Consider the following 12,596-nt stretch of genomic DNA (forward strand, 5'->3'; position numbering starts at 1 on the left):
GAACAAATTATTAAGGTAAAAAGGGTTCCACTGACCTTTCCTACTTTCACACATCCCTTCGGTTGTTTGATTCTTTCCTTTAGAACCTCCTTAAGCATTTTTAAAAACTTCATTCACTGGTAAAATGTGGGCATGCTCCCTGTGGGGACAGAGCCCCAAAAAGCAGTTTCCAGGCTCTCAGCCTCACATAGAAAGGTGCTGGCTCAGGTAGTAAATGGCCATCGACTGTGATCAAATGGCCATCAGCTGTGGCTAGTTGGCCGTCAGCTGTAACCAGTGAGCCATTGGCCACTAATATAACTGCCGTGGCTGGGTTAGCAGAAAATGGGGGCTAGCAAGGAGATGGTGGCTGAGCCTGCAAGCGGCACAGTGAGGGTTGAGAATTGTGTGGCTCCTGTTTCCTGTGTCTCCAACACAGCGGCCAGTGAGAGTATAGTGGTGTGACTCCCCTACCTATGGCTCCGTGGGGGTTCCTTTTTGGCCTCGCCATGTCCTGCGTTTTTGTGTGGGGAGTGGGACCAGAGACCCCGCCTGACACCCCGCACGACACTCCCCCACCCCCATCTTACCCCGATTTAGTAGAATTGGCCTCAAGCTACCTTGTAGACAATTTGTAACCTGATATTATCCTTGGGGAATAAATACCATTATTTTAAGTGTATCATGCTACCCTTTATCACTCCCAAAAAGTAGAAAATAATTGGTACTATGAAGATCTTACAGGGATTTTTTTCTTTTCCTCTTTTCTCAGCAAATATCCAAAATTCCAAGACCTGATATTATTAGATATAATAAAGACCAAATAGAAAATAAAGCAAAATTGTTAAGCAACATCAAGTGACTCTCCTCTACCCCAACAACAAGAAGCACTAGGGTTTATTTGAAACCAAGATTTCAACATCTCTCTAATGCATTAGGAGAGTGCTTCCATAGGCACAGACCAGAAAGTATACAAACCAAGGAGATTAAGTGTTTAGTTTCAAAATACATGAATCACTAGCTTAAACATAGAAACTGCACACAAAGAGTGCAAAGAAACAATGAAAGCAAGAGATCAACAGAGTAAATACCAGCTAGAAATACTAACAGTCTTAAAGGTCAGAAATCCTTAGTTAAACAGAAAAGACCCATCCATCAAAAGCAATCAATTGCAAGATAACCTGAGACTACTACTCTATGAATTCCCTTTAAAAGCAGAAGTTATTCAGCGAAAAGCTATTAGCTATGTGCTCTAGAGGTAACTAAATAGAGCAGGTAACAAACAGACTGAAACCCGAAGGAAAAGAAACTGAAAAATAAGTGCATTTGAAACTGCTTAATATCGAACTTGTAAGGCATAGGGGAAAGCCTTTTGTTTTGTGGATATCCATTGCTATGTGCCAGTGTGTACAAGTTCTTTGGAGCTTCATGGAAGGAAAGCAAAACTGTTCACTAGATTCAGGATTCTGAATTAGTCTTTTTGGTTGAAATTGGCTTAAAATGTTTTCATTGATTACTGATAATTTGAGTCCCCCCACACACACTATTTGAATGTGACAGTGCTTCAAAAAAAAATTTCCTTATCCTTCAAGCTTTTAAAAAAAAAAAAAAAAAAAAAAAAAACAGGTTTGGGTATGGTTTGTAGTGCTTTTGGTGTTTTTTTTTCTTTTCTCATGTTGTATACACACTAAAATTTTTTAACATCTATATTTAACTCATCTTGGCTTTGCTTGGTAAAATAATAAGTTAGACAGGTATGATACCTGGCATACAGAAACTTAACATCTTAGAATCTTTAGGAACATGCAAGTGTTCCCAACACCATTTATTGAAGAGCTTGTCTTTATCCCACTGTATATTCTTATCCCCTTTGTCATAGATTAATTGACCATTTAGGCATGGGTTTATTTCTGGGCTCCCTATTCTATTCCGTTGAGCTGTGTGTCTTTTTATGCCAGTAGCCTGCTCTTTTGATTACGATGGCCGTGTAGTATAGTTTTGTTATTATGTAGCATGATACCTCCACTTTGTTCTTTCTCAAGATTACTGTGGCTATTTGTGATCTTCTGTTGTTCCGTATTAATTTTAGGATTATTTGTTAGAGTTCTGTAAAAACTGTATGGGTATCTGACCAATTGGGATTGCATTGAATCTATAGATTGCTTTGGGTAGTATGGAATATAATGTACCTCCAAAATATATGAACTCATACAACTTCACACCCCCCCAAAAAAAAATCTGATTAAAAAATGGACAGAGCGACCTAAACAGACATTTCTCCAAAGAGGGCATAGGGATGGCCAGTAGACATATCAAAAGATGCTCCACATCACTAATCATTAGAGAAATGCAAATTAAAACCACAATGAGATATTACCTCACACCTGTCAGAATGGCTATCATCAATAAGTCAACAAACAAGTGTTGGTGAGTATATAGAGGAAAGGGAACCCTTGTGCACTGTTGGCAGGATTGCAAATTGGTGCAGCCACTATGGAAAACAGTTTTGAGGTTCCTCAAAACATTAAAAATAGAACTACCGTGTAACCAGGCAATCCCACTTGTATTTTTCTGAACAATTCCAAAACACTAATTCAAAGAGATGTATGCACCCCTGTATTCACTGCAGCAGCACTATTTACAATAGCCGAGATACGGAAGCAACCTAAATGTCCATCAGTAGATGACTGAATGAATATGTGGTGCATGCATACAATGGAATATTACTCAGCCATAAAAAAAGAATGGAATCTTACCATTTGCGACAACGTGGATGGACCTACAGAATATTATGCTAAGGTGAAATAAGTCATACAGAGAAAGACAAATACCATATGATTCCACTTATATGTGAAATCTAAAAACAAAGAAACAAGGACAACAGAAACAGACTCATAGATACAGAGAACAAAGTGATGGTTGCCAAATGGGAGGAAGTTTGAGGGGTTTGGTGAAGGGATTAAGAAGTACAAATTGACAGTTACAAAGTAGTCACAGGATATAAAGTATAGCACAGGGAATATTGTCAATAATGTTGCAATAACTATGAATGGTGCCAGATGGGCACTAGACTTATTATGGGAATCACTTTGTAAGTTATATAGATGTCTAACCACTATGCTATATACCTGAAACTAGTATAATATTGAATGTCAACTGTAATTGAAAATTTAAAAAGAAAAAAAATAGAACATGCAAATGGATGGCATTTATAAAGACATTTCTCATGTCTCCCACAATTCTTTTTCCTAGACTTCCATATTGTATTAGGTTGGTGCAAAAGTAGTTGCGGTTTTTGCAATTATTTTTAACCTTTTAAACCACAATTACTTTTGCACCAACCTAATAATTTTTACTTTTAGATGGCATACTAATTATTTATCATTAAAGCCCAAATCTTCTCATAGGTATAGAAAGATAGGCTTAAGCCATTAAATCTTCCCAACTCTCGAGGACATTATCTTATTATTAAGACAACTTCAGAGACTTCTGCAATTTTAATGTTTCATGAAATAATTTTATTTTTTAATAATTAATTTTATTAATACTGGTTTCCTACAATGTGGAAAAAGGCAGTAGGAAATACTCTTGTAACTTTTCTATTTTTACATACATTATTTGAGCAAGAGAAGAAATACTTCTCTAGAAGTCAGATTCCGTTTCTCGCTTCTCTAAATTCTAACCTACTTTGGCTGTGTGATAGCACCTTCCTTGGAAGGTATATAAATTGTAAAAATGGAGAAAAACATTTCTTCCTTTCCTCTCACACCAAAATGTTGACCTTGCTCAAAAGCCTTATGCTTTGCCATGTGCCAGAGGATGCCTTCTCTACCTAAACTAGAATCTGAATGATTGTAAAACCAAATCTTTGAAAATAATTCCACACAGGAACTATTATTCCACAAGTCCATGATAGGCCATTTTGTTTTTCTAGATCACTAACAGCTAGTGCGATTCTATGCTTACAGGTGAACTTTTACAAAATGCAAACATTGAAAGCAAGAGAAAAAACAATGACTTCAAGGCAGCAAGAAGGTTCCAGGTTAGAACTATTGTCATTTCAGTGGGTTAGGATGCTGGTGAAAGTTGCGAATCCTATTCTTTACGTAAATATCTGCCAAAATCTAATTCTATGCATAGTCATCCCTTGCTATTAGCAGGGAATTGGTCCCAGGAACCCCCGTGGATACCAAAATCCATGGATGCTCAAATCCCATATATAAAATGGTGCAGAACAATACATACAGTCAGCCCTTCACTTCGAGGGATTGCCAACCATGTAACAAAAATACTGTTTTTGAGTGATTATTGGTTGAATCCACTGATTTGAAACCCGAGAATACAGAAGCTGACTGAACAGTATTTGGAAAAAAATCCACATATAATTCACCCTCAGAGTTCAAATTCATGTTGTTCAAGGGTCAACTGAGCTAGGAGCTGGCCTTTTTTTAATCTTCATTGGCATTATTGCACCATCCTTCTAGCCACACAAACATTTTGTGTATAATTTCTGGGTATTATTTATTTTCACGTTAGATGTAATCACACACTTTAAGTTTGCTTAATTGTCCTGAAATCCTTCACCAATGAGAAAGGAAAAGAACAGGACACATCCTCTGTATAAAACACAAATTTCCAACAATTGTACCTTCTTTCTCTCATTAGTCCTGTGGTCAGACCTCTGGAGCACAGTTACTGTACACAGACTGCCTGATTATGAAATTTTCAATAATCAAAGTAATATTTTAAAAAGCCAACATAATCAGCCTGAAATCCTGCTGTTCTAGACCCGTAAACACATGGCCTTGGAAGGAACAGATGAGGCTGTAACAATTTTAATGGCATATTGTTGAAGCAAAGAGTGGAAAGAACACAGTGTGTCCATTTCTTTATCTAGTGTTCACAAGTTTGTCCCTGTCAGCCACTCAGTCTTACCATAGTCAAAACAGAATCCTGGAGTTGATCTTGTTGCCTCCAAAGCTTGCTGTTCTGCCATGTAGAGGTCAACATTTTTTGTGACCTTTTTAAGGTTTTATTTCTGGGACCAGAGAGCAGAGGTTAGACGTAAATGTATTTCCACACTGATTAACTTGGCTTTCTTCCTTTTTTACATTTCTTAGAAACATACTGGCTCTCCCTGTACAGATTTTTAAAGATCTTCTGTCTGAGTGCCTTTGGAAAATGAAAAATTAAAAAAAAAAAAAGTCTATGTGGCACGTGGCCAGATTTGGCTTAACAAAGTTGCTAATTTTGGACTCACTTCTCTCCATTAGGGCAGTGTGAGAATTATGCACACAAGGCTGGGGCTTTTCCCTGCTTAGAAAACATCTGCATTCAATTAGAAATAAGCCTGAGTTGTCGTGTTAATTCTGCAGAACCAAACAAAGTCATTTTTGTTTAAACTCTTTCAGTACTGGGAGGATGAGAGGTTACAGAAGAAGAAGAAAAAAAAGGCAATAGAACAAAACTGCTGTGTGGCCCTGGAACGGAGCTGAGGAGGAAAATAAGAAGTTACTTTTCCTTGAGAATACAGACTTGGAATTTTTTTCCAGAATTCTCTTCTCTACCATTTCTCTCTTGGGGGTATAGGGGTGGGGAGCAAGCCTACTCTTTTTTTAAAAAAATGCATCTTTTGAGGCAATGGAACATTCTCCAGATTCCCCCAAAATGAATTAAGTCCCAAATAGTTGATGTTTGTCAAATGAGTAGTAGCATTTTTTTTTTAATTCTGTGGAAAGCTAAATAAGTCAAAACTATATTTATAGCCCATTGTGTGTATTTCAAATCACTTTCACAATTACTACATGTGATTGGTGTTCTGACCTCAAATATACTAAAAAAAGCTATTTCTTTTGAAACACTGAAACACGCATCTTGCCATGAACATAGATATACATGCCCCTCTTTTGTTAACATCAGTAGCACTGATTCTACTGGAAATTGAATTTATCTTTGTCTAAGAATCTGTGGCTAACCCTAGATATAATGTCCTCACAAGTACATTGGAACTGCAAGTCTTTAAAGCTGATGGTTCCTATTTAGAAAGGGGATTTCAGCTATTCCTTTGGGCTGGTGTATTATTTCTTTTCCAGGTCCTACTGTATCTTAGATAAGACGGATGAAGACCTTACTTTTGTTTAATTGAGAGTTGAGAGATGAATCAGCCCTTAATCTGAAGCACTAAATAGCTACACTACAGGTTTTTTTTTTCAGGCAGATAAAAATGTTTACGTCTCTGCTATTTAACTCTAATCAAAACATGGGCTGAGGGGAACTGTTTGTGGAGTAAGCTTTATGAGTATGCTAAATATTTATTCTTTTATATGAATCAAACCAAAGAGCTGGGCCATGAACCAAAATGTTTGACACCATTTTTATTGGTTTTCACTAAGTTGTCCAGTAACTTTATGCCAGTTGTCTGTATTGAGAAGCACTATAAGAAACAGTCTAATAAAATGTGCCATTATATTTACTATAGGAATATTTATGTTGCATTATCCAATACCGGTTTATAAGAAGCATGAGAGAAATTTCTCAGATTTTTAGTTTTAGGTATGTTTTTCTGAATTTTCTATTTTTATGTTTTTCTGAGTTTTCTATTTTGTTTTCTTTTTTAAGTCTTAGGACCACTGTGATTCTTAAAACCAGTATTAGTTCCCTTCTTGCTTTAAGTGCTAAAAACTTTGAGGCCTAATCTGTGGCTTATCTTTAGTAATTACTGTATGTCTAATATATGTATTTATATTTTTATATATCAGGAGGTTTATTAGAATGTAACCGTTATATTCTGTTTACTGTGCCACTCTCAAAACTATTTGTTTTATTCTTTTTATGTTTAGTTTTGTAAGCTATGACAATTCCTTTGTGAAATAAGTCAAGGTGTTTACAAGTAAATAAATAAGTAAATCTAAGTGAAGCCCTACTATTGAAGTGTAAGTCTATTTAACCTAAGCCTTCCATGTGAGTGCTTGCTATGTAATAATTTTTCTAAAATATTCAATTTATGTATTATTTTTATATCAGACAGCTTTTTGTTTTATGTTCTAAATTCATAAGAGTGAATAAGATGAAAAGGATGACTTTGAATATGTGCAAAGAAAGTCATGGAGAACGTCTGAAATAATTACATAATTGGCAAAAAGGACATAAAGATTGTAAAATAAATTAAGGTTATTTGACTTTAAGGGGGGAAATGATTCTAATAAAATTAAATAATAATGACAACCATCTTGACAACTGTTTCATACCTCTTTAGAAAACAATGACTAAGTAAAAATAAGAGGAATTAAGTTTAAAAATCTGAAATGAACATTGGAAAAATGGTACTGTATGCTTGCATAATATTTTACTCGAGAAATTGATGCTGCAGTTCACCCATTGCTTTCTGTGTTATCTCTCTAAAAGTGATCACAGAATCCAAACCAATTGAAATAATGCCTTTCCCCTTTAATTATATATCTAAAAAAAAATACAAATTTGAAAATGCAAACGTTTTAAAGCCAAACTAAAACGATTGAGAATTTTATCAACCTCAATTTAACCTGTTCTCAAGTTAACTTTGATAATTGAAATGCAATCACATGTTTGCTAGTATTATCACCATATGTATAAGTATGAATGAAGCGTGAAACTGAAGCACAAAAACGTTAGTATCAAAATGATTGCACTTGTAATCAGATGTGACAAAATAGGCTTGTCTCTTGACTACTGGTTCAAACTGTTTTATCTTTAGTTTTCAAGAAGATGTAGATAGGGATATGAGCTATAGGCTAAATAGAAAACAATAAAGAAAAAATTGGGAAGATGAAACATAAAGCTCAATGTTTCTAGGTCTTCTCCATTCTTTATGTATTGTCTTTAGATTTTAGAGTTTAGAGAGATCTTCATATTATAAAAAAAAAGAAATAAGGGCAGAGATGTAGCTAAAACTCAGGTCCACAATGCCAACTCCCTCTAAACCTTTCTTTAGGCATATTTTCATTCAGGGGAACAAGATGAAAAACCCAAGTGACACCTGGCCAAAGCCTACATAGACTAGGGGAAATATCAGGGGACAGAGTTCCCACTGTTTTGTCAGATCACAAAGGACTATTCTATTTTTCACTAACAATACCCTCTGTACTGTCTCTCAATATGTCCTCAAATATTGAAATGAAAAGTTAAAGCAGAATATCAGTCATTTAACATCTTCCAAAATCCGGAAGTGCTGGTCCTATGCCACCCTAACTCCATTTCCATATGATATAAAAGAGTTTTTTGATAAAGAAATAATTGGTGTTTAAGAGCAGAGTCATTGCACATCTTAACATGGGAAGTTATTTTAGTAGACAGTTATTTAAATTCTGATTTTCCTAGAGACTGGGATACCCACAATAAACTATCACATAAATGACTTACCCACTTTATCTCAATCAACAATCTGGGAACTACTACCTGGTAATTGTGTATGTCCTTTTATAATTTTTAAATAAATATAAACTTATATTTCATCATGAATTCATATTAACACAAAAGATTTTCCACTTAAGGAGAAGAGTAAGGACAGTGTGTGGGGGGGAATGTTGAGAGCCAAGAGGACATCAAATCTTTCATGGTTTTCCTATGTGGATTTTTTTTTGTCATGAGTTGTTTTAAATTTGTCATTATTTCCCATATGAGTACTACCTGGGTAAATTATGGCTTACATCGCCCTCCACTTGAAATGAAAAGCAGATTGCTTTGCAGACTTGAATTATCCTCCAATATTACATGATATATGATCCATCACGCTGGGAAACTATTGTTATATATTTCATAGTTATGATTTCCAAGGTATCAAACTCCTCATTATCTTCCCGTGCTAGCCAGCTATAAATGCCAAACCACTCTAACTTTCAGTATGTACTTTTTGAAACTTATGGTCCTGTGTTCTGTGTATGTTTAACATTTTATGGTGCTGCATAATATAGAAATGTCATAATACTTTATCAAAAGCTCCAGCTATGCCATTGACAGTATAGGTTTCATTTAATTTCTAGGTATAGCAGAAGTTCTTTGATATTTCCTGTATAACATTAAAAAACACCAAATGCAGTGCTTAAAATGAATATCTGAAAATCAATCAGGCTTGAAATTTAATTTTCTCTAATTGGCTTGCTGTATTCTAACAAAATTGAATTACATAAAAATTTCACCTACCCTATATAATTTCATATTTTCTCCAATCATAAAAATAGATCTTTTTCACTTCCTTCATTATAATCTTTCAATTTATTAAGTTAATTTAACCCTCTCCTACACAGGTTGGAAAAAAACAACTGTGTATCCTCATCCTAGGGTAGTAATCACATGTGTAATATAATTTCATATCTGCTACTCTATTCATGCTTCACTGCTATGAATATCCAAGGCAACTTAATAGCACTTTGGTCTAGGTTGTAAGGACTGGTTATTTTTTGTATATACATTTCTGGGATGAACTGAGCTAGAAGAAGATAGCAGCTTATCTCTTCTGTTCTCCTAGAACCTTCTGGAAATAAGGATCCTACATTGATTCGCTCTCTAACAGAAAGGAGTGATCAGTGGGACTCACACCACAGTAAATATTAGCAGTGCTTCTGGGAAAGAAAAGGTAGGGCTTAATGGAAAATATTAAAGCAACAACAGAAGCTGGCTTAAACACAGACAACAATAGGGAAATATATATTTTACATATAGTCTATATGTCAGATTGAAAAATATACATAAATGTAAAACTAGCCATATAGAAACCGTGGAGGAGTATGAAGCACACATTTGTTTCTGATTAACTAACATGATTAATTTAGTATACTTATTTGGCTGTGTTTCCATACTCAGGTGAGTTTATTGAATTTTGTGTTAAAATATTAAAAAATTGTATTTACAAAAACAATTTTGTTGTTGCTATTTTACCCTAATACCAAATAATTACTTTGCTGCCATTTTCCCTCTTTTTATTTTCCTCTAACGGGCATGTTACCGTAGACTTGCATCCAGAAATAACAAGGTAATGGAAACTCAAACATGTTGCTTCTGACCAATTATCAAATATTGCAAGCTAAAGTTAGTGTGTCCATGACAAGTAAGAAACACATCTACCGGACAACCCCAAAAGCAGTGAACTTTTGGAATACTCCTTCTTAATATGAAAATAAGTTCAAAAATATTATTACTCAAATGTCTTTTTCTTTTAATCCTGATTACGTATACATAGGTATATTAGGGATGAACCAGAACAGGCTCAAAACTCTACACAACCAATTTGTATATCGTCTAGTATGGTACAGCCAATTAATTGGCTGTCGCAGGAAGTATGTGTCCCAATTTTTTCTAAGAATGGAAACTTCTGTGACGAGCCAGACAAGCTAAAAAAAAATGAGTTTATGATGCTAAAACTACAGCCTGAAGGAATGCTGATTCTGCAAGCCTCTAACAGTATGACCGGGCAAAACACTGTGAGGAAGCAACGATTTTGTCTTCACCGGCAGCACCAATACCCTTAGTGCCCATGTTCCTCATTTAATTAACTAAAATTCTTACTTAAGTATAAGGACCATTTTCTTTAATTGAAATTCTGGATGAAATGGAAAGTGTGTGAAAAGTATTATTTTCTCTCCACTGACCTCATGTAGCCGTTTTTGGACTAAGTGGGAATGTCTCATTTTTACCTGTGTATCTGATTCCTATTCAGATTAATCCTACTGTTATGATTTATGATGCCCTCACTTTCATATTTATTGCTAGCTCAAACTAATAAGCTCTCCCTGGACCAGTGCCAAGACACGAGGTCAACACGTAGTTAATCATGCCATTGTTTTTCCATACATGTTGCCCTCTGAATTATCTACAATGATAATTGATGAAAACCACATCTTGGATGATGTCATTTTTATAAAAGGAGCAAATTCAAATTTTCAAAAGAAACTTGTTTTTGGTTTGTACCAGACTCTTTCTGAACATCTTAAATCATTTTATTAAGTAGATTTCACATTCATCAAAATATACATATATGTTGAGAATTAGCATTAATCACTATTAAAATCTCTTTTGAATCTCCATTTGTGAAGCCACAAAGCTTCCAAGTTTCCTATGTGAGCAAGAACTAGATCACACCACACCATAGGGAAAGATGGAAGTGTATGGACAGTTTCATTTTTGACATATTGTTTCATATTATATAAATCCCTTTATTTTCTATATTTTATTGAGAGTGACAGTTTTTGTAAGTCACATTAAAATGTTCAAGATAACAGTACTAAAGCATAAGACATAAGATGCACTTCTGAGTTTTCAGTGCTGGCTCTAATTTCTATGAAATCTTTTCATATATAGCATGTGTAGTGTTGCTTTATTTTTTTCCCCTTAAAATAGTATCTTATGTTACAGTTTTTACTATTTCTACTATCCACAAAGGACTATATTCTGCAGACATTAATAGGAGAGAGTCACTTTTGGATTCATGTTTTCCAAGTAATTCGGATCATACAAAATGCTGTAGATGTATAAAATAAGTTAAATCTAGTGTCAAAATATTAAACCAGGAAACAAAAGGTTTTGTATCTATTTCTGATTTTGTGCATCCTGACCTTAGCAGAGTTGCTTTTTTTTTCAGTTTTCTTTTTCTTGGAGTAAATATAGCCTCTGTGTACTAACAACCACAGATATATTACGTTATGAAGATTTAGCCACTGGCTGCCAGAAACAATCAGATCCAAGAATGTTGTGTGGTTTGTTTACTGTATTTATATTGGTTACATGGCACATAATTAAAAGAAAAAACAACAAATCCATATTCTATTGGCTTAAGGGTCTTCAGGAGTGCATTGAGCAAATGGTTTTTAAATCAAAGAAAGAAATTCTTTCTGGAAAGGAGATGGAGTGTGAGGAAGATATGGGAAAAATTAAAAAGTGAAAATAGACAAGCAGATCTATCCAGATAGTACTAGAAAATTCTATTAGTAATGCAATGCTGGTACTACTATTTGCCCTCATATTTTTTTTCTTTCTGTATTGTGTTCATGTTACTGTTCACCTCCACTTATCTTTGTAATGGCTAAAGGTAGTAACTTTTAGCAGTGGGCATCCAGTAATCACAAACAAATTTTGATTGCTAGTATCAATAGCTACTTTCCCCTATTTGACTGTGGAGTATCTGCACAACAAAAATTAAAATGACTGGGTTTGGTGACTAAAATTATTATATGTGAATGACTCTTTGAATTATACATTGCCTTTTCTGTATTCTGTTTTATATTATAAAACCATTTAATTGTTGCTTGTAATACATAGCCACATATAATGCCATGTAATGTCTATTCTCTTTCCACTTTCTATTAAATTCTAGGTTAGCCCCTCACACTCACTGAGAATTGGGCAAACACATTCCCAGTCTTCCACCCTTCTCCTTAGTCCTACAGTTATTCTGCAAATCTTCATTTACCATTTGGGTCATCCAGTCAAGAGTTCACATTTTATATCTGAGATTTCATGTCTGAGAAGGATTATCTTGAAAACTTAAAAGTGGCTCTTCTAATTCTATTCATTGTTTGAGATTTGGAGACCTCAGTTGTTTCCTAATCAGTAAAGAGAACAAGCTGTGTTAAGTGATTGCTAAAGTC

The sequence above is a fragment of the Rhinolophus ferrumequinum genome, chromosome 9, assembly GCF_004115265.2.
Source record: "Rhinolophus ferrumequinum isolate MPI-CBG mRhiFer1 chromosome 9, mRhiFer1_v1.p, whole genome shotgun sequence".
NCBI lineage: Eukaryota > Metazoa > Chordata > Mammalia > Chiroptera > Rhinolophidae > Rhinolophus > Rhinolophus ferrumequinum.